The following is a 23,073-nucleotide window of genomic DNA, read 5'->3' as shown; positions in this document are numbered from 1 at the left end:
TATCATAACCGCCATCGATAAAAGACAGTACTGTGCAGCCGTCTTCATCGACCTTGCCAAGGCTTTCGACTCTGTCAATCACCATATTCTTATCGGCAGACTCAGTAGCCTCGGTTTTTCGGATGACTGCCTTGCCTGGTTCACCAATTACTTTGCAGACAGAGTTCAGTGTGTCAAATCGGAGGGCATGCTGTCCGGTCCTCTGGAAGTCTCTATGGGGGTGCCACAGGGTTCAATTCTCGGGCAGACTCTTTTCTCTGTATATATCAATGATGTAGCTCTTGCTGCGGGCGATTCCCTGATCCACCTCTACGCAGACGACACCATTCTATATACTTCCGGCCCGTCCTTGGACACTGTGCTATCTAACCTCCAAACGAGCTTCAATGGCATACAACACTCCTTCCGTGGCGTCCAACTGCTCTTAAACGCTAGTAAAACCAAATTTCAACCGATCGCTGCCTGCACCCGCATGCCCAACGAGCATCACCACCCTGGATGGTTCCGACCTTGAATATGTGGACATCTATAAGTACCTAGGTGTCTGGCAAGACTGTAAACTCTCCTTCCAGACTCATATCAAACATCTCCAATCGAAAATCAAATCAAGAGTCGGCTTTCTATTCCGCAACAATGCCTCCTTCACTCACGCCGCCAAACTTACCCTAGTAAAACTGACTATCCTACCGATCCTCGACTTCGGTGATGGAAGCAATTTTGTAGATGACAACACTCTACTCAGCAAACTGGATGCAGTTTACCACAGTGCCATCCGTTTTGTCACTAAAGCACCTTATACCACCCACCACTGCGACTTGTATGCTCTAGTCGGCTGGCCCTCGCTACATATTCGTCGCCAGACCCACTGGTTCCAGGTCATCTACAAGTCCATGCTAGGTAAAGCTCCGCCTTATCTCAGTTCACTGGTCACGATGGCAACACCCATCCGTAGCACGCGCTCCAGCAGGTGTACCTCACTGATCATCCCTAAAGCCAACACCTCATTTGGCCGCCTTTCGTTCCAGTACTCTGCTGCCTGCGACTGGAACGAACTGCAAAAATCCCTGAAGTTGGAGACTTTTATCTCCCTCACCAACTTCAAACATCTGCTATCTGAGCAGCTAACCGATCGCTGCAGCTGTACATAGTCTACTGGTAAATAGCCCACCCATTTTCACCTACCTCATCCCCATACAGTTTTTATTTATTTAATTTTCTGCTCTTTTGCACACCAATATCTCTACCTGTACATGACCATCTGATCATTTATCACTCCAGTGTTAATCTGCAATATTGTAATTATTCGCCTACCTCCTCATGCCTTTTGCACACAATGTATATAGACTCCCCTTTTTTTCTACTGTGTTATTGACTTGTTAATTGTTTACTCCATGTGCAACTCTGTGTTGTCTGTTCACACTGCTATGCTTTATCTTGGCCAGGTCGCAGTTGCAAATGAGAACTTGTTCTCAACTAGCCTACCTGGTTAAATAAAGGTGAAATAAAAAAATAAAAAAATGAATATGATGCGAGGGCCAGCCAACGAGAGCATACATGTCGCAGTGGTGGGTAGTATATGGGGCTTTGGTGACAAAACGGATGGCACTGTGATAGACTTCAATTTGTTGAGTAGAGTGTTGTAGGCTATTTTGTAAATGACATCGCCAAAGTTAAGGATCGGTAGGATGGTCAGGTTTACAATGTATGTTTGGCAGAATGAGTGAAGGATGCTTTGTTGTGAAATAGGAAGCCGATTCTAGATTTAATTCTGGATTGGAGATGCTGAATGTGAGTCTGGAAAGAGAGTTTACAGCCTAAACAGACACCTAGGTATTGGCATTTGCCCACATATTCTAAAGTCAGAATCGTCCAGAGTAGTGATGATAGTCGGGCAGGCAGGTGCGGGCAGCGATCGGTTGAAGAGCATGCATTTAGTTTTACTAGCATTTAAAAGCAGTTGGAGGCCACGGAAGGATGCTGTACTGCATTGAAGCTCGTTTGGAGGTTTGTTAGCACAGTGTGCAAAGAAGGGCCAGATGTATACAGAATGGTGTCGTCTGCGTAGAGGTGGATCAGAGAATCACCAGCAGTAAGAGTGACATCCTTGATGTATACAGAGAAGAGTCGGCCCGAGAATGGAATCCTGTGGCACCCCCATAGAGACTGCCGTGGGTACCTCCGAATTGACACACTGAACTCTATCAGAGAAGTAGTTGGTGAACCAGGCGAGGCAGTCATTTGAGAAACCAAGGCTATTGAGTCTGCTGATAAGAGTGCGGTGATTGACAGAGTCAAAAGCCTTGGCCAGGTCGATGAAGACGACTGCACAGTACTGTATTTTATCGATGGCGGTTATGATATCGTTTAGGACCTTGAGCGTGGCTGAGGTGCACCCATGACCAGCTCGGAAACCAGATTGAATAGTGGAAATGGTACAGTGGGATTCAAAATGGTCGGTGATCTGTTTGTTAACTTGGCTTTCCAAGATTTTAGAAATGCAGGGCAGGATGGATATAGGTCTGTAACAGTTTGGGTCTAGTGTCTCTCCCTTTGAAGAGGGGAATGACCGCATCATCTTTCCAATCTTTGGGGATCTCAGACGATACGAAAGAGAGGTTGAACAGGCAAGGTAATAGGCGTTGCAACAATTTTGTCAGATAATTTTTTAGAGAGGGTCCAAATTGTCTTGCCCAGCTGATTGGTAGGGATCCAGATTTTGCAGCTCTTTTAGAATGTCAGCTGTCTGGATTTGGGTGAAGGAAAAGTGTGTGGGGGGTGGGTTTGGGCAAGTTTCTGCGGGGGGTGCAGAGCTGTTGGCCGGGGTAGTGGTAGCCAGGTGGAAAGCATGGCCAGCCGTAGAAAAATGCTTATTGAAATGATCATAGATTTATCGGTGATGACAGTGTTTCCTAGCTATATGACTTAAATGTAAAAAAATAGCACTGAGGGCAGATACCTGCAATCCCAGCTATAAACATGTCATTTCAGAGCTGGCCAGACATACTGCTTTTACAGTGCAGACGCAGACATACACAGTAAACAAATTGAATCAGCAAGAGAGACTGGGTGTGTATTCCGTCAGAGGGGCAATGGGCACCATTTTTTGGACATACGAACCCACACATGCACACGTCAACACTGCTAATTGCATTTGCACATAGGCTACCCTGCGAACCATTTACTACTTAAAAGGGGCAATCTAAAATTGCTAAACCCATTGATTCTTGATGAATATAAAAGCCATGAATACTGCATCAGAACCAAAATATACACTTGTTTTAAACAATGTAATTGTAAAGAAACACTTTATAGCCTTAACACAAGGTTTAAACTACAAGCCATGTTTTTGTGAATTTGAGAGTGATTTCATTTTTTCCAGCCCTAACCCTCAACTTTATGGTTTGAACTGCAGATTGACCCTTTAATGTAGCCTAAAACTTAGCAAAACACTCATTGTGATATTAAGTAGAGTAATATTTAAAAGTAATTCAGGAAATCATATGATGCTGTGATGAAGAATCTTCCCATATCTTATCACCATCTAGAAGTCACCTCTGACACTCCACCTTTTCCCTGGTTCTACTACATTGGTAGAATATGAATATAGGGGTGTCCAAAGACTGGAAGCATCCACAACTAGACTGAATCAAAATGTGTGCATAATCTCACATCACTGACAAAGGAAACAAGTACAAAACATTTTTATTTCATTGTAAAAAAAAAAAAAAACTGTTACAAATACAAAGTATTTTTGGTGGTCCATTGATCTAGACAATAATAGATAGATACTTTCAGTGTTTAGTTCCTACGTAAAGAAGAGAAAAAGAGAAGAGTAAAATTACCCACACCTGTAGAGCTTAATTCCCAGACATGAATCACTGTAAAAGGAATCAGTAGCCTTCAGTTCAGAGCCTGAACACAGAAATATGACAGACAATAAAAGTCTGGTTTGGAGTGAACTCTGTCTCTTTTATGACATCTATCACATTTATATATCTGTCTTAAATCATTCAACAAAGTGATCAGGAAAAAAAACACTGACAGTGACCTTGGTTTGCATGCAATCAGGTCATAAACCTGGGGAGACAGTCAGATTGTCAGCCTCACAAGCCTAGTTGCTCCCGAAAGTGGTATGCAGAGAATAACAGATATTCAGTTTAGCCTTCTGAGCTAACTTAAATCATCAACAAATAACCTCTGCTGACCTCACACCACATCCACCTCTTTCTTCACAGAGCTTTTTATTACACCTTTTCTTGTCCTTCCCCATTCCCGCTACCTTTATCGTGACCTTCTCCTCCTCCTGTTTCAGAGGGTGTTTCTGTCAGCTTCTGGAACTTCTTCAGGTCAGCACATAACACCTCAGAGTGTGACAGAGTCATGCTCCATTGACATCAATGCATGACTTAGTGAAAGTTCAAGTAACTGGTGTCTCAAGTTAGCCTTTATAGATTAGAGAGAGATAAAGTGTAGAGGGAACAGAAGACCACTAGTTTGTGTGCCACTCACCGAGTGTAAGGACCCCATGGCTGTCTGAAGAATTCCCCTAACACAGAAATAAAATCAATCAGTGATGTTTTGTTCAGAATGACAGTTTGAGGTTGTTTAGCACATACTGTAGGGTGAATCCTCACCAATCTCACAGCAGACTTTGTCTGAGAGGCTCTACCGCCCGTTTACAGCCGCACAGCTGTAGTCTTGTTCAGTAATCTGCCACACATGTCCACAAGCACAACACAGGCCTTGTCCATCAGACACACACAGCCTGCCACCTGAAGGTGGAACACAGGTAACGCTTAATATTATGCCTGTGTATAATGCATTCGCAGTGGTGGCCTCCATCACACCTATTCATTCCAAGACTTGCTATAGGCATGGCTCCTTTCCAAAAAATGTATTCATAATAATGCACTACATACAGTTGGTTCATAGAAAGCCATTCCTCAGCTGCACACTTTGAAGATGCACCCTTAATTGCCCTGAAGGGTTGAGGCATACGTTGGGGCCCACCCTGGGCAGAGTGCGCAGTGAATCCCCAGCCTGCAGGTAGCCACTGGGGTCCACCGCCTCCACATTGCTGTCTGACAACCAGAGCACATGTCAGAGCGATAGACACAAAGAGAAGCATAAAGGATTTGAAAGAGCGAGATAGATATCAGACAGACAGCCGGAGTGGTGTTGATGGTAGTTGAGGGAGTAGCTGCAAGGGCATGCAGGGATGGGAAATTGTGGTAAATGGTCTGGTCCAACTCACCTGGATATGAGAGATCTGGTTGTTGGAGGTGCAGATGAAGGAGAACCGGCACTCCGTGGTGTCCCGGAACAGCGGTCTCACACCTGGGGTGAAGAATACACCTGTGAAAATGTTGGCGATGTGTTAAAAGTGTGGGTCGGTTGCTCCACACTGTGTACAGATCCCCCAACTTCACCTTCAGCTGGAAATAATCATCCAGCAGCTCTTCCTCCATGTCTGGGTCAAAGCTCACAGCCACTAGCGCCTCCTCTTCCTACTTCCACCCCCATCCCTCCCTTGGATCTCTTCCCTGACACCTTTGACCCCTGGAGCAGGGCCCCTTTCCCTCCTCCCATCCCTGTCTCCTGTGGTGTTGGGACTACTGTAGGTGTAGTACCATAGAGTTGCTGAGAGTCCCCACTCGTCACCCCCACAACTCTGGTCTAGATGTAGATGTTTGGGGATTTTAGAATTCTAATCTGTAACATCTTAAAGTTACCTGTAGTTGCTGTGAGTCCTGGACCTGCACCCCTCTCTGTGTGTGCAATACCTGCTGGTGGGGGTCCCAGATGAGTGACTGCGTGGTGTTGCCGTACCCCTGCACCGCCCACCGGGATGTGAATGTTCCCGTTCATGAACTGGGCTGGAAACAGAGCTGGCCACCACCGTCTGGTATTGCACCTCCTCATGACCCCCCGACCACCCCATCAGCGTGGAAACCGCATGACCTGAGCCAATAGGAACTTGCGTTGGCGTAGTGTGTGCCATTAACACTGTAGTTCCCCCGGCAACCTGCATGGCACTGTGTGCCTCCTGGGGGATGGCAATGTGTGTGTAATGCCACAATGACCATGTGACCCTGGCGGGGAAGAGTAGACAGGGATGTTCCAGGTCTCTCCAGTGGGGCTGGTGATGGTACCTGTAACACTGTACCGGTGGCTGCGATCTACAGTCAACACGTCTGGCCTCAGAGACACGTAGCTCTGCTACTGTACCTGAACTTGGGGGTGGCTAGTAGAGTGGCAGCTACTGACCAGGCAGAGCGTTGGACACTGTGATGGCATGTCCACCTTACGCTTCTTGGCTGGCTGCAGGGAGGTGGTCTGGATGATGCTCCCCTGGGGAGAATACTGCTGCTGCGTGGGGGAGAGAGCTTCCTCTGTCTGGATCTGGACCTGCTGCTCACCTGCCACTGCTGCCAGCAACCCGGCCTGCAGCTGAAGGTTAGCTATGTGTGTACACCAATCGGTGGGCCTGTGTGTGTGTGTTTACCTGTTGGCGCTGTTCCCAGACTGTAATAGTTGGGCTATGGTGACCCCCTGTAGCTGTTGATGGGAGGAGGTGGAGGAATGCAGCTGCAGGACCTGGCACAAAAACCACCTGGCCCTACTGTTGCCCACTGCCCTGCACCTACAGGAGAGGGTGAAAGAGGGGTTGTCTGCTGTCAGTATCTTTTCCATATACATTTTGGTTAACTAGGATAATCCTCTCAGCAATAATTGCTACTAATTTTTAGGAGAGTGGCAGGGACAGAGACAGAATGATGAGGGAGAAAGAGAGTAGAGCAAGGAGCGCAAGAAAGAGTAGAGCACAATGTGGTTACCCACCCTGAAACCACAAATGGATCAGCCAAAGGGCAAGGGTCCACTTTTTCCAAAAACACTCCTTCTGTCAGACTCATCTTTATCCTAACCGTGCAAGCCTCGGGCTCCAAGAACTACACCACACCTACCACCTCCGATACTTCACCCTCATTCACTTCCAATTCTCCTCCTATCTCCCCTTTTCTCCGCCATTTTTAACCAACTCAAGCTCACTCTCTTTTTCTCCCTCTCTCCCTCACTGTATTCCAATTTAACTAGCTGTCACAATCTCCGTAGAATCAGCAGGAACCCCTTGGGATGTCAGTGTGGCCTGTTGCACTTCATGTCCCCTTTAAAATGACTAACACGTCAATTTCTCGTGGTACCTGAAGGGGGTAATCTCGCGTTAGCATCACACCGCAGTATAACGCTTTCTGATTGGCCGACTGGACATTGATGCCAATTTTGCAAATTTGTTGCTAGATTTAGCAACTTTTCAGACTACCCTGGCAACTTTTAGCAACTTTTGAAAAGTGACTCAAACGCTAACATGCACGCATTTTCCTTCTAAATGACACACAAAGATTTTCTCTGTCACACACCCAGTCACAACACACGTGCCTGGCTGCAAACCTGCATTGTGAGTGACGTCAGCAGCAGGCACTCAGCTCGTACACAGCCAGCAGTAATTTCAGCAAATCATTGTTGCCTGACTTCAGTCGCAGTACGTTTCGACGAGCCAAACCCAATGAATATAGTTGGTCACGAATGTTTGATCTTGAACAGAACTTACAACATCAATCAAAATTGTACAGAAAATAGTGGTAGTCTGTTCCTGAACAATTGTCAAATCATATTTTTCGCTGAGATGGCCAGTCAATTTGAGTAACGATATTGTGGATTCTACGCAACGACGCAGTTTTACGTTATCACGCAATAACATCACAACGTCATTTAGCAACAAATCAACCTGCGTCTAGCAACTTACCCAGAAAATGAGTTGGCAACACTGCGACTGGAGTGTACTGTAAAATGGCGCCCAGTGAAATCTGAGTGGAAAAGAAAAGGGAATGTAATAAAAGAGCAGAGAGACAATTTGTGACTCCAATGCACAAGAATAACGCTTCTACGGGCGTGTCCATCCAAACAGTCAAGTTGGATGGAAGAAGGTAAAGGCAGGGAGGGGAGTTAGCTGCAGTTAACGTTACATTATCTGGAATAATAAAAACTAGAACTATAAACTAGTTATTATATATTTTTTGTACTTTCATTGACTTGCCATCTTCTATTTGCTCAAGAGCTGCACATTATTTTGTAGGCAGTTAACGTTAGTCAGCACCAGTAACCCACCTTTAACGCTACAGTAGTAACTAGCTAATGCAAATTTGTCATTTGTTCATTATCAATGAAAATATGAACAATGGTTTTAACCCCGTTAAATTTGAGATCGTTTTATCTGGTGTTCTCCCAAGTTGACCTACCTGCTCGAGCAAAGAAACAAGCAAGACTTTCCAGTCGAGCGCATGCCCTACCTGTTAGTAGTTGTTCCGAGTGGTGGTTTAATTCCAATGACTAGAAAAACACCGAGCTTCTGAGGCATTCGCTGAATCCCGACCACCCAGGCCATCAAATATAACCCATTCGTTTCTGATGTTGTAACGTTCCTGGATTCAACCACTGACAAAGTCCTGAGGGGCGTTCAGTTTACTTCCACGTTTGCTCCGTTGCATGACGGTTTGTACTGAACCGTGCGCACAGTTCTTCAACAGCGTTTGCGGTACGTTTGGTGGGCATGGCGAGGTGTGACAATTTAAAATCGTGCTGCACGGTAATACCTTGCATGTGCATTTCCCTGTGGATATATTTTTTACATCGACTGTTTTTGGAATTAGCACAGCAAACATCTACTTGGAATCATGAGTTATATTATCTTTGCCGAAAGGACTTTTGTTTAAACGTTCCCTCCTTTGCAACAGAGTTCGACTAATGAATACACCCTGGCCGTACAGTACCGTTTCGGTTTAATTCAACGTTGTACACTTCTGTCATACTGAAAGCAACACTTGCTGAACAGGAATCTAGATCCTACTATCTCCAGTGAGTGGACGGCCACAAGAGTTAACATTTTCCTCAGCAAATATTTTTGATCTAAAACTTTATTTTCCATCCAAAACTGAAGCATGTTTCTTGTGAACCAACCAAATCACTAGCTGTGTACCACAACCCCATTGATGTACAGCCATTGTAACGTATGCCTTCATGACAGTAAGTCATTAACGGCAGGGTTATGGTACAATACCAATTGACATGCATCTTGTTTGTCACCTTAGAGTAGCGAATAGTATGGAAGGCTTGTTTGTGGAGCTAGTGAGGCTGAAGGTCCACAGTGTCCCCAGTATCGGATGAAGGAGTTCCTGGGGTCCCTGTCCAACAAGAGCTCAGAGGCACTGCAGGAGTTCAACCAGCAGGCAGGTGTTATCACTACAACCACCACCATGGTTTACCAGCAGGGGGTCAACTGCATCTACACAGACAGCAACGAGGTGGCTGGGTCACTGCTGGAACTGTCTGTCTGGTAAGAGACTGAGGGCAGGAAAGACAAGGTACAGTTAGTGAAAGACAAGATGGAGTTGTTGACATTATCCATATTATAACCACATTGTGCTCTACCTTCAGCAACAGCAGGTACAGGTGTCCCAGCAGAAGGTGATGTCATGACAGCAGCAGCTCTCGCCCCATATGACCACAGCCGCAAGGCCAAGACAATACAGGTCAGGACTTTTTCCTCGTTCTCCTTTCTCTCCCTTCTTTCTCCCTCATCATTCTGTCTCTGTCTCACTGCCACTCTCCTAAAAATGAGTGGCAATTATTAAAGGTCCTGTGTGGCTCAGTCGGTAGAGCATGGCGCTTGCAACGCCAAGCGTCGTGGGTTCGATTCCCGCTGGGGCCACCCATATGTAAAAGTAGTGGCCCCAGCCGACTTGTAAGTCGCTTTGGACAAAAGCGTCTGCTAAATGGGATATATTTATTTATTTATTTAAAGTGCATTCAGAAAGTATTCAGACACCCTTGATTTATTCCAGATTGTTACGTTACAGCCTTATTCTGAAATTGATCAAATATTTTTTTCCTCCTCAATCTATACACACTACCACATTATGGCAAAGCAAATACAGGTTTAGACTTTTGCACAAAAAAAAGTAAGTCACATTTACCCTTTACCCATTAGTACTTTATTGCAGCAATTACAGCCTTGAGTCTTCTTGGGTATGACCATACAAGCTTGGCATCTTGTTTCTCATGGTCTGAGAGTCTTTAGGTGCCTTTTGGCAAACTCCCAAGTGGACTGTTGTGCATTTTACTGAGGAGTGGCTTCTGTCTTGCCATTCTACCAGAAAGGCCTGATTGGTGGAGTGCTGCTCAGATGGTTGTCCTTCTGGATGGTTCTCCCATCTCCATACAGAAAGCCTTGAGCTCTGTCAGTGACCATCGGATTCTTGGTCACCTTTCTGATCAAGGCCCTTCTCTCCCATTTGGCGGGCCAGCCAGCTCTAGTTAGTCTATGTGGTTCCAAACTTCTTCCATTTAAGAATGATGGAGGCCACTGTGTTCTTGGGGACCTTCAATGCTGTAGATATTTTTTGATACCCTTCCCCAGATCTGTGCCTCGACACAATCCAGTCTCGTTTCTACAACTTGGGAGTTCCATCTCAAGGATGATCAATGGAAACAGGATGCACCTGAGCTCAATTTCAACTCTAATAGCAAAGTGTCTGAATACTTATGTAAATAACATATTTCTGTTTGAAAATGTTGCTAATTTATATGTATTTTTTTTGTAAAAACACTTTTTACTTTGTCATTATGGGGTAATGTGTGTAGATTAAGATTTTAATTATTTGATCCATTTTAGAATAGTGCTGTAACGTAACAAGATCTGTAAAAAGTCCAAGGGGTCTGAATACTTTCCGACTGCACTGTATTTCTAGATATTTTTTTGTTAACCAGTCTTGCTCACTGCTACTTGTTTCTCTTTGTCATGATTATGCCTCTGCAGTTTCTTCCTTTTTTTTTCTTTCACTTTCATAATTGTTTTCCTTACCTGAGTATTGCCCAGCCGTGAACAGGTATATGGAGTCACCTGAAAGTTCACACTCAGGATGTACTTTCCTCTCTGTTTTTCCTGCCAGCTTTGCGTTACTGGACTGAACAGACCTGGGATGACCTCATTGAGCTGGCTGGAGGCACAGTGAATAATGCTCAGGCCACAGTGTCCTCCTTAACAACTATCACCACAGTGGCAGTGAATGACTTGCAGACCTTTGGCCCCTCTGACCAGGGTTGTGTTCAATTGGAGCAAATGGGAGAAAACAATGGAAAAATGGAAGACGTGCCACATGAATTTGTCATTTAGGAACACTGACTTTGGTTTTCTGTTTGAAAATGTTTATTTCAAGCTAGGCTTACATTCATGGTTGACAAAGCACTTTTTACATTGGTTTGTCAACCATTGGTCTCAGCCATTGGCCCAGCTAGGCAGGGTAGTAATACTGTGCTGTCTACGGGACAGCCCCTTGGAAACACAGACACACTCACTATCAACACAACCACACACACTATCAACACTCTACCACACACACAACAGACAGACGATTAAACTTGGAATTAGCCTAAATCTGTCGACCAATGGCTGAGACTAATGGTGTTACATTACAATAGATGACGATCTCGGCCTCACCTGTCATAAGTGAATGATGGTGATGAAATAATCTGGACCCCGTTTACGAGACACTGTGGTAACCTTTACCACTCCGTACTCAGTACTCATCACACAGCACCTGGAGTAACATGGTCTAACTAATATAAGTAGAGAAACGACTGCATGCTGTGGTAGCGGAATCAGAATTCTTTAGGTAACATTGATAAATAAGATGTTTTATCAATGTTCATAAGTATGCTTATGTGGGAAAGTTACTTGGGCCCCAGAGAGGGGAGAGGTCAGGCTTGTCTTCTTATGGGAATGTGTCTGTAACTATTACTCGTCCCCTCTGAGGTTGCCTTTCTCTTGATTTAGTATATGGCCTAGGAGGCTCACTGTCTCTGTGAGCTTGTCCAGTAGGGGTTGTATTTTTGTTGGGAGTGTCTAGAATTGACAATTGATATATGCCATTGGATGAGGTAAAGTTTTGGTTCTAAGTGGTACCAAGAACGAGATGAAAGAACTTAGTTTAGGAGAACAAACTGAACGATAATTTATAGCCAATGCTGTCTGGCTATGTGTGTCTTTGCAATAAATAATCTCAGTTGCCATTATGTAAGCACTCTCAGATAATTCATTTATGGACACTGAATTGATCTGAGAGTCACAGGGCTATGGTGAAGCTCATATAATTAAAGATGGACTTTATGATAACTCTGACTTGTGTGTGGTTTGCTCTCTCATGATTTGGTAATACAGGAAATTTCCACGACATTGCACAGCAGGAAATGTGACACTTCTGACACATTTTGCTAGATACACCCATACTCTGTGCAGCACCCAAATCAAGTGGCAAGAATATGCTTATGAAGATTCTTCCTAAATTCATGGGCAGCATTCTGAGCAATGTGAAACCAGAAGAACTATGCATGTATATTGGTCGAACTTGATGCTGTGAATCTAATCAACATATTACCCATGAAGATTTTCTACATTTTGATTATTGTTCAGTGTCCAATCACCATCAAAACCCTCACTCACCGTGTCCTTCTGTTTCAGGGGGGTCACCATGAAGATGATCCTAACATTCTGCTCCCACACCATCCTCCAGAAGTCAGCCATGGTGCTGCGCAAAGGTCCCTGGCTACAGATTAAGTCTGGCTCTGTACAGCCCCCTGAAAAGCAGACCGCTGACTTGATGAATGGATATATGGACAGACAGAGTACTTACAGGGACATAACTAGCGTTGTTATAGCTTCACTCTACAGTGGTAATCTAAAATCACAGGGACTGTTATTAATCAACGTGGTCAGAAAGTGGGAAGCATTACCGAACATGGGAGAGATGTGAAGGATGTGTTCATGTACTTAGATACAGCAGGTTATATAGTCATGGTAATTACACTCCTATTACTCAGGGGCAGCATGTGGTGGTGCTATGATATGGTGTGTGCTATGATACTCTCAAGGCAGTATGTAGGGGTATCTGTTCTCTCTGTTAGCCTTCCAGGTCTCCAGCCCTGGTAGTGAGTTCTTTACCATCATCCAGCTCCTGAAGAATAAACAGCTAATGGGACACTGAAACAGCCACAGCAGACACTGCACAAAGACTCCAAAGCACAATCATCTACTGTATGGCCTAGATTAGTGAGTTTGGTTTACCTCAAACCGCCCTTGGCAGCGAGTGATTGAAAGCACAGGTGGAATTCCTGTAGTATATGTGCCCGTGAAAGCACCCTTATTCGATGTGGAAATATGGCAACAGTCTTCAACCGATTAAAACATGTTTTTTAAACAACTCTTTAAATTGAGCTCCAATTTTCCTCAAAGTGGTGTTTTTACAAGTGACTACACCTATAATGTTCTTAATTCCATCATTCCATGCTGGGTTGATTTGAGAAAACAACAATAGGCTAAAACACTTCACTAACCACACTCAGTTACTGTATATCAACTAATGAAAGGTTACTTTTCTCTTCCATATTTTAGCAGATGCTCTTATCCAGAGCAATTACGGTTAAGTGCCTTGCACATCAACATATTTTTCACCTAGTTGGCCTCAGGGATTCGAACCTTTCGGTTACTGGCCCAACGCTCTTAACCGCTCCGCTACCTGCCACCCATACCATTTCACAAAGACTCAAGTTATTATATCCACTCCTTCAGTGACTTTCAGAGTTCCTCACCTCATGTTTGTTAGGGGTGCAGAGATTAGGCAAAGCTTCCTTTGGTAACCAAGAACGGAAGTATAGTGTAGAGGGAGCCAGGCTGGTAAGGTGGTGTTGGGTAGTTTTAAAAGAAATGTGATCAGATGATCACAAAGCCAAATCCCCCACCCACCCCTGTTAGCTAAAGAGGAATTTGGACACACAGTGGCTCTCACACACACAAGGATTTGAACACCAACCTGAGAACACTATAAAAACCTGCATCAACAGGTCTACAACTCAAAACACAGGTAAATTACAGAGTGAGCAACCCCAGCCTAGTGTTCCTTATTAGTTAGTATCACCTTTGTAACTGCTCCTTTGAGTGAGAAAGAGTTTAGAGAGCAACGGGGGCTCTTCCCATCGATGTGTTATGTCCTGTCAAGTTGTCAGCCTCCAATTATCCAAGCCACCACATTTTATTCTCTCAATTCAAAGGAATTTATTGGCATAGGAAACATATGTTTACATTGCCAACGCAAGTGAATAGATAATAAGCAAAAGTGAAATAAACAATTAAAAATTAACTGTAAACATTACACTCACAAAGGTTTCAGAGAAATAGAGACATTTCAAATGTCATTGTGGCTATGTACAGTGTTATAACGATAGTTAAAGTACAAAAGAGAAAATAAATAAACATAAAGATGGGTTGTATTTACAATGGTGTTTGTTTTTCACTGTTTGCCCTTGTGGCAACAGGTCACAAATCATGCTGCTGTGATTTCACATCATGGTATTTCACCCAATTGATATGGGAGTTTATCAAAACTGGATTTGTTTAAAAAAAATGTGGGGCTGTGTAATCTGAGGGAAATATGTGTCTCTAATATGGTCATACATCTGGCAGGTTAGGATGTGCAGCTCAACTTCGCACCTCCTTTTGTGGGCAGTGAGCACATAGCCTGTCTTCTCTTGAGAGCCAGGTCTGCCTACAGCGGCCTCTCAATAGCAAGGCTATGCTCTCTCTCTCTCTCTCTCTGAAAAGTGGGAGGGAGAGAGGGATGGGTGGAGATGAGAGAGGGATGGGTGGAGATGAAGACTAAAGGGGCAGAAAGAAATAAGCAAATAAGTAAGGAATGTGTCTGTGGATAATGTGTTTATTTGCTATTAATTAAGATTTGTTTGAATGCTGCCACACTTTGCTCATGAATGGTACCTATAAAATGTAGTAATACACAGCTGTGTACCTTAAAACCTTTGGTAACCTGGCCAGCTGCATACCACCATGCACCCTACTGCTGGCTTGCCTCAAACTAACCAGGGTTGGTCCTGGATGGGAGACCAGATGATGCAGGTAGTGGTGTTGGAGGGCCAGTAGGAGGCCCTGTTTCCTCTGGTCTAAAACAAATAATATCCCAGAGCAGTGATTGGGGCTATGGCCCTGTGTAGGGTGTTTTCTTTGTATGGGATGTTAAATGGGTGTCCTGACTCTCTGTGGTCACCAAAGATCCAATGGCACTTATTGTAGGGGTGGTAACCCTGGTGTCCTGGCTACATTCTCGGGTTCTCAGTCAACTTACCTTGTAATTTAAGGGTTACTTTTTTTATGAAAAATATTTTGTTCCTGTTGTGAAGTTGATTTTATTTTTGTTTCATACTGTGAACATTGTTTATTGAGTCCATGAATATAATTAGAGGGTCATTAGTCCATAGAATTATCATTAGTTCTAATTCTAGACATACACATTCTAATGCTAGGTAGTCAAGGTTACAGCATCTCAACAATTTTCAAATCTGCATCTCATTCCAGCAGGGAAAGTGTCCGTGCCATGGATGGATAGAAGACTCCCTCATGATAATGAAACAATTTAAACATACCGTGTGTACCTTATAATAATTTGACCTAAGATTTGTGGGGGAGTTTCTTCTTAGAACCTGTGCTCTTCCAACATAGACCTCAAAATGGATCAGCAGAGAAAGAGCAAAAGGTCATATAAGCCACAGTCTTATGTAAGTATTGAGTTACCGTTATCCCTATGATTATTGCGATGTCCTATTTCTTCATGGTTTGACAACATGTCCAATATATTCAAAAGTATTACAGCTAAATTGTATTTATTTTTGTATGTTGTGTCAGTAGTTACCTAACTGGAATTTAAAAACCAAGTCAAGAACCAAGAACAGGAGGGGGACAAGGTTTCCGAGACTAAGTCAAAACCGAGACCAGAAAAATGAGTGTCCAATTCAAGACCATGATTGTAATTCTCTCAAATCACCACCATAATAAGCGTTCAAAATGTATTTTCAGTTTTTGTTGGAAAGGAAAGGGTTAACACTGAAGAGAAAAAATAACCAATCAGGATTTTTCTTTGTTGGTCTCTGGTGAGATACATCTAGCTAGCTATGTCAGCCATTGTCTAGGTAGGCCATCAGAAGCTAGATAAAGGCATCTGCCATTCAACTGTATTAGGGCCAAATTTTGAAGTGACAATGGAATAAACCAATCACATTTTGACTTAATGGGTGGGTGTCACGCGGGACTAGGTGTGTATGCAGGAATCAGATGCAAAGAGAGAGTAACGGAGTAAAGTGCTTTACTATTGCACACCAAACTGATAAACCCAATACAATACAGGGCGCAGGACACTATACCAGACAACCCAAAACCACAGGGTGTCCAGTATAGAAAATAAAATACACCACGACCTAATATGTACACATGTAACAAAAGACAATCCCGCACAAAACAAGGGCGGGTCAAACTACTACATATAGGAAAGCGAATGAAACTAAAATACACACAGGTGAAACTAATAAGACAAAACCAACAGACAAACGAAAAAGTGATCGGTAGCGGCTAGTAGGACGGTGACTACGACCGCCAGGCACCGCCCGAACAGGCAGGGGAGCCAACTTCGGCGGAAGTCGTGACAGTCGGACCGTTTTCACAAAAACGAATGGAAACTTCTGCCTTCTTGAAGACCAACAGGTCACTGTGCAGTAGTTTTCCTAAGGTCTAGCTAGCTAGCTTTGTTGTTGGCTAGTTTGCAGCGACTGCAGCAGGTGTTATCAAAGATGATGTTGTTGCTCATTTGTTAGCTTCTCCCTTTTCAAGAATAACTTTCAACAAAAAGTTAAGTAGCAAATGATCATCAACCCCTTTTCTCCCCAATTTTGTTGTATCCAATTGGTAGTTACAGTCTTGTCGCATGGTCGAGAGCCATGCGTCCTCCAAAACAACTTAACCAAGCTGCACTGCTTCTTGACACAATGCCTGCTTAACCCGAAAGCCAGCCACACCAATGTGTCGGAGGAAACACTTTACACCTGGCGACCGTGTCAGCGTGCACTGCGCCCGGCCTCCCACAGGAGTTGCTAGAGTGTGATGAGACAAGGACATCCCTGCCAGTCAAACCCCCCAAGCCAGGAGACGCTGGGCCAATTGTGCGCCGCCCAATGGGTCTCCCGGTTGTTGCATTTAGTGGAACTGAAAGTATTTAGGCACATTAAATCTTATTAAAAAGTTTCCATATACACCCCCTGGAAGAATGACACTTAAAAATAAAAAAATCTGACAAGCAACCACTTCTTAGATATGGCCATTTTCACCTTTTCATAAATTCTTAGAAGGTTTGGGAATTACGTATACTAACGCATTTGTGAAAATCCTATAGTAATATAGAGTGGGAAAGCAGCCGTGTGTTTGGACAATTAATAGACACTGCAATAAATAAAACTGAATAAAGAAATCTGTCAATGTCCAGGACCTGAGTCTACACAGACCAGTGCACTATAGACAACCAGAGCACCAGTATACAAAAAGCTATTTGCCACATGGGCTTGCCATCTTTAACTTTGAACTGCACTGTGTGTTTAAAACACATTCACCAAAAGCCACAAAATATCCCTGAATAGATTTCTGCAAATACGTAAACACCTCGGGAGTCCTCTTACATTTGGGAACTTTACAGTCCTATTGACTAAACCATGAAAAGGTAGGATTTCCCCCAGCTATGCACAACAACAAGATCAACAACTAATGCTAGCCAGAGCAAGATGAGCTAAAATCTAACGAAGGAATAGTAGATAAACACTCTCAAACTTTTTCAGTTAGTTGGCCATCATAATTGCATTCATGGGGAACTGTAGCCTCCTCGTCCTTCTGCAGCTTGCCTGTCAATGCATAATTGACCCAACCATGCACCCAAGGTAACTTGCTTGCTAGCTAGTTCCAGACACAAATGACATCTCACTCGGACCATTTCATTCACCATAGCAGAGCTGGTTAGGCTGTTTACATGTTATCTAGAGCATTCTTTACTAACTATAAAACATGTGTCTACGTTTACTGAGTGTTTGTAAATTCATCAGTTGTTCTGTGCTCTGGCACACTTCAGAGAAATCAGAGTAGGAATTTGCGATCGCAAGAGATATGTCAACTGGATAACAGTCGTTCAAGTTCATGCTAGCTAACCAAATGACACCTGCATCTCTAGCTGTGTATAGCCACCAAAAAACAATATGAGGGGGAAAAGTCAGTCCCTCACCCGCTCCTCCAATGGCATGCTATGAAATCCTCCTAGCAGCTAGCTAGTTAACGTTAGGCTACGTGTTTTTAGATTGCTTAAATATATTCGCTAGCCAATTAGCCACGTTTGATTGACTTGTGATCATTGCCCTTGCTAGTTTGATTGTATTGACATTCCCAGCCTTAGTTACATTCATCCGTTTTTGTCCAGAATATTGAGTCATTGAAACTGAAACAGTGCATTCTGAATGGAGGCAACAAACAATGTACCAGGCCAGCTGTGATTTACAACCTGATAACAATATTTTTTGTACTACCGAGACATGTATTCTCATTTCTCATTTACGACTGTGACCTGGCCAAGATAAAGCAAAGCAATGTGACACAAACAACAACACATGAACAAACATACAGTCAATAACACAAAATAAAAATCTATATACAGTGTGTGCAAATGTAGTAAGATTAGGAAAGTAAGGCAATAAATAGGCCATAGTGGCAAAATAATTTAGCATTAACACTGGAGCGATAGATGTGCAGATGATGATATGCAAGTAGTGATACTGGGGTGCAAAAGAGCAAAAAAAATAACAATATTGGGATGAGGTAGTTGGGTGGGCTATTTACAGATGGGCTGTGTACAGGTGCAGTAATCGGTAAGCTGCTCTGACAGTTGGTGCTTAAAGTTAGTGAGGGAGATATGTCTCCAGCTTCAGTGATTTTTGCAATTCATTCCAGTCATTGGCAGCAGAGAACTGGAAGGAAAGGCGGTCAAAGGGGGTGTTGGCTTTGGGGATGACCAGTAAAAAATACCTGATGGAGCGTGTGCTACAGGTAGGTGTTGCTATGGTGACCAGTGAGCTGAGATAAGGTGGGGCTTTACTTAGTAGAGACTTATAGATGACCTGGAGCCAGTGGGTTTGGCAATGAATATGTAGTGAGGGCCAGCCAACAAGAGCATACATGTCGCAGTGGTGGGTAGTATATAGCGCTTTGGTGACAAACGGATGGCATTGTGATAGACTACATCCCATTTGCTGAGTAGAGTGTTGGAGGCTATTTTGTAAATGAAATCGCCAAAGTCAAGGATCGGTAGGATAGTCAGTTTTACGAGGTTGTGTTTGGCAGCATGAGTGAAGGATGCTATGTTGGGTAGCCAGGTGGAAAGCATGGCCAGCCATAGAAAAATGATTATTGAAATTCTCAAATAGATTTAGGGCATAATGTACAGACAAGGGATGTGAGTATAGTGGAGGGAAACCTAGGGATTGAGTGACGATGAGAGAGGTTCCATCTCTGGAGGCACCAGTTAAGCCAGGTCAGGTCTTCGCAAGTGTGGGGGGTGAGACAGAAGAGCTATCTAAGGCATGTTGAGCGGGACTGGGGGCTCTACAGTGAAATAAAACAATAAGAACTTCCCGAAACAGCAGTAGACAAGGCATATTGACATTAGAGAGAGGCATAAAGCAATCACAGGAGTTGATCGGCAGAGCTAAGACAACAACGGGTAAATGGCGATGAGTGGGCAGAGACGGTCAGTTAGGTACACACAGGACATGAGTTTGAGGCTAGGTAAACTCTAACTTTTCTAAAAAGTTCCCACATGGCCCGCCCAGTAAAGGAAAGGCTTCCTGTTTGAAAAATCCTATGTTTTTTGGAAAGGCATCCTGTGTGAGAAATCTTTGACAAAATGTCTTTTGTAAAAAAAATGTTTTTTACGTTTTCGAATAGATGTCAGATTATAACCAAATTTTTTTTTTAAATTAAATTGAAAAAATACACTCTTTTGATAGGCATCAGTAGGGATTAAGAAGTCAGTATACGCAATGCCCACTGAACAAAAGTGTATACGGTTTATACCTGCGAATAGCCTCCACTACACCACTGGCCCTTTGTGTTTTATAAAAAGTGCACTCTCCTACATGAGTGTGCTGGTATTATGGTTGCTGTCCTTTCAGAATCACCAACCTGTCACACACTGAAGGCCTATATGTTTGCCACTGCGCAAATGTCTAAAACGTAGGGCTGCAATCCCGTTAACGGGATCGATATGGCAACAGCCAGTAAAAGTGCAGGGCGCCAAATTCAAAACAACAGAAATCTCATAATTAAAATGTATTTTATACCGTTTTAAAGGTAATCTTGTTGTTAATCCCACCACAGTGTTCAATTTTGAATAGGCTTTACAGTGAAAGCACCACAAATGATTATTATTTATATTTTTGTTCAGTGTATGTTTGAGTTATAGTTTTATATGAAGAAACAATGGTGAAACATATTCCCATCATATAACTGAACTGTCAAGTCATCGCCATGTTCCCATCATCACCCACCTGTTGGCCTCTTGCCAATTCATTTTACAGAAATACTCATCATAAATGTTGATGAAAATACAATTGTTAGACATGGAAATATAGATATACCTCTTCTTAATGCAACCGCTGTGTCAGATTGCCCAAAAACTTTACGGAAAAAGCAAACCATGTAATAATCTGAGAACAGCGCAAAATAAATAAAAATAAATAATTCCGCCATGTTGGAGTCAATAGAAACCAGAAATACCATTATAAATATTCCCTTACCTTTGATTATCTTCATCAGAATGCACTACCAGGAATCCTAGTTCCACAATAAATGTTTGATTTGTTCGATAATTACCATTAATTATGTCCAAGTAGCTACTTTTGTTAGGGTGTTTAGTACACAAATCCAAACGCTCGTGCAGGTCCAGCCGAAACGTCGGTTGAAAACTTCTAAAAGTTATATTACAGGTTGTAGAAACAGTTCAAACTAAGTATAGAATCAATCTTTAGGATGTTTATATCATAGATCTTCAACTACGTTCCAACCGGAGAATTCCATTGTCTGTAAAAAAAGCCATGGAAAGCAGGTTGCTGTCATGTGAAATGCATGTGACCAGGACCTGGCTTTCTGCCAGACCACTGACTCAAATAACTCTCATCCGGCCCCACATCACAGTAGAAGCCTCATTCAAGTTCTAAAGATGGTTGACATCTAGTAGAAGCCTTAGGAAGTGCAACATAACCAATATCCATCCCACTGTGTATTCAATAGGGGCTGGGTTGAAAAGATTTCCCACTTCCTGTTTGGATTTCTTCTCAGGTTTATGCCTGCCATATGAGTTCTGTTATACTCACAGACATCATTCAAACAGTTTTAGAAACTTCAGAGTATTTTCTATCCAATACTACTACCAATAATATGTATATATTTGCAACTGGGACTGAGGAGCAGGTCGTTTACTCTGGGCACCTCTGGGCACCTTTCATCCAAGCTACTCAATACTGCCCCTGCAGCCATAAGTTAATGTTACGTCCGTCGTTAGTGGTAGAATGACCGGACCAAGGTGCAGCGTGTTAGGCGTACATTTTCTTTATTCGGCGTGCAACAAACAAAAAAAGCTTCGGCGTGCAACAAACAAAGACAAGATCCCACAACTGAAGGTTGGAAAAAGGGCTGCCTATGTATGATCCCCAATCAGAGACAACGATAGACAGCTGCCTCTGATTGGGAACCATAACCAGCAAACAAAGAAATATACAAACTAGAATGCCCACCCAAATCACACCCTGACCTAACCAAATAGAGATATAAAAAGGCTCTCTAAGGTCAGGGCGTGACAGTTAAGATATTAATGTTTCAAGAAAGGAGTGTATATATTTGGCCTGGTGAAGCAGTTATATGCGGTGACTGTTAATTCAGAGTTTTTTTTTTTACTCTGCTGGTCTCGGGAAAGAAATTATGAGTCCTCACTGTCCGAGGCAGAGGCAAGACCAGGCACACATGATTCAAACCTTCGAGACACTCACTATGTGTACTACAACACTGTCTGGACCACTATTGGAAGGATGCAATAGCATTTTCCCACAAGAAATTCCATAGTTTGGTGTTTTGTTGGTGGTGGTAGAAAACACTGACTTACTCTAGAATATCCCTTATGTCCATTGGGTTGAGATCTGGTGACTGTGACAGCCATGACGTATGGTTTACATCATTTTAATGTCCAATACACCAGTCAGTGACTACTCATGCCCTGTGGATGGGGGCATTGTCATCCTTTTGTGGCATAGCCATGGTAGCCCACCCAGCATTTTTATACAGGACCCTAAGCATGATGGGATGTTAATTGCTTAATTAACTCAGGAACCTCATGCTGTGTGAAAGCACCTGCTCTCTATATACTTTGTATCCCTGTTATAAACAGGTTAATGTTGTGTGCAAGAATCCCGACTTTGTGAGGTGTTCCTCCAGTCTTACTTCCAATTGACTGGAAAGTCAACTAGATAGGTTCAACAGTGCCAACATGTCGAAGGAACATACTGACTAATAACCAAATGAATAACCATTTATTAAACATGGCTTTGCATCATTAGACAAATGACATAGGAAGAGCTCACAGTGACAAGAAGCAAAGGTCCTCTGGGGACAGGATCGTCCTTCCGTCCAGTCTAAAGGATGAGGGTGGACAGGCATCACACATGAAAGTGTGTGAAGAGGTGCAGGAAGAAAATGCAGAGGCTGTGAAAACCCCATCTGTCTGTGAACCACTGGTAAGAGATCACTGCTACCCATGTCTTTGTTTGACTGCCTGTGAATAGATGAGTTCTGACCAGCTGACTCTGACAGATTCTTCAGGATATTGAGGACTTGGAGGAGTCTACTGTAAAGGAAAGTCCAGTTCCTCCAAAGGACACTGAAGATACAGATAAGGCTTCAACCGAGGGCCAACAACTGGTAATAAGGCTGTGTTTTTATCAATTGAATTTGATCAGAACTGCCCAGTCTGTGCTGCATCAGTATATCTGACCCAAAATGTCTGCACAGACCCAGGTAGAGGAACACAACCCTGACATCCACCT

General features: G+C 43.3%; 1 long non-coding RNA gene across 3 annotated transcripts; it reads left to right on the top strand.

Annotated features, from left to right (window-relative positions):
• Positions 1 to 7,786: 7,786 nt before the first annotated feature.
• LOC135504699 (uncharacterized) lies at positions 7,787 to 14,374 on the top strand. Of its 3 annotated transcripts, XR_010450151.1 has the most exons (4): positions 7,787 to 7,985; positions 9,147 to 9,391; positions 9,493 to 9,587; positions 11,007 to 14,374. It is a non-coding gene; the product is annotated as an uncharacterized LOC135504699 (long non-coding RNA). The 3 variants fall into 3 exon arrangements; XR_010450152.1 differs by lacking the exon at positions 7,787 to 7,985 and having other exon boundaries at positions 8,648 to 9,391; positions 12,575 to 14,374; XR_010450150.1 differs by lacking the exon at positions 7,787 to 7,985 and having other exon boundaries at positions 8,648 to 9,391.
• Positions 14,375 to 23,073: the final 8,699 nt, after the last annotated feature.

Source organism: Oncorhynchus masou, chromosome 18 (genome assembly GCF_036934945.1).
Source record: "Oncorhynchus masou masou isolate Uvic2021 chromosome 18, UVic_Omas_1.1, whole genome shotgun sequence".
Taxonomy (NCBI): domain Eukaryota; kingdom Metazoa; phylum Chordata; class Actinopteri; order Salmoniformes; family Salmonidae; genus Oncorhynchus; species Oncorhynchus masou.
This window is presented reverse-complemented; position numbering and strand designations above follow the sequence as displayed.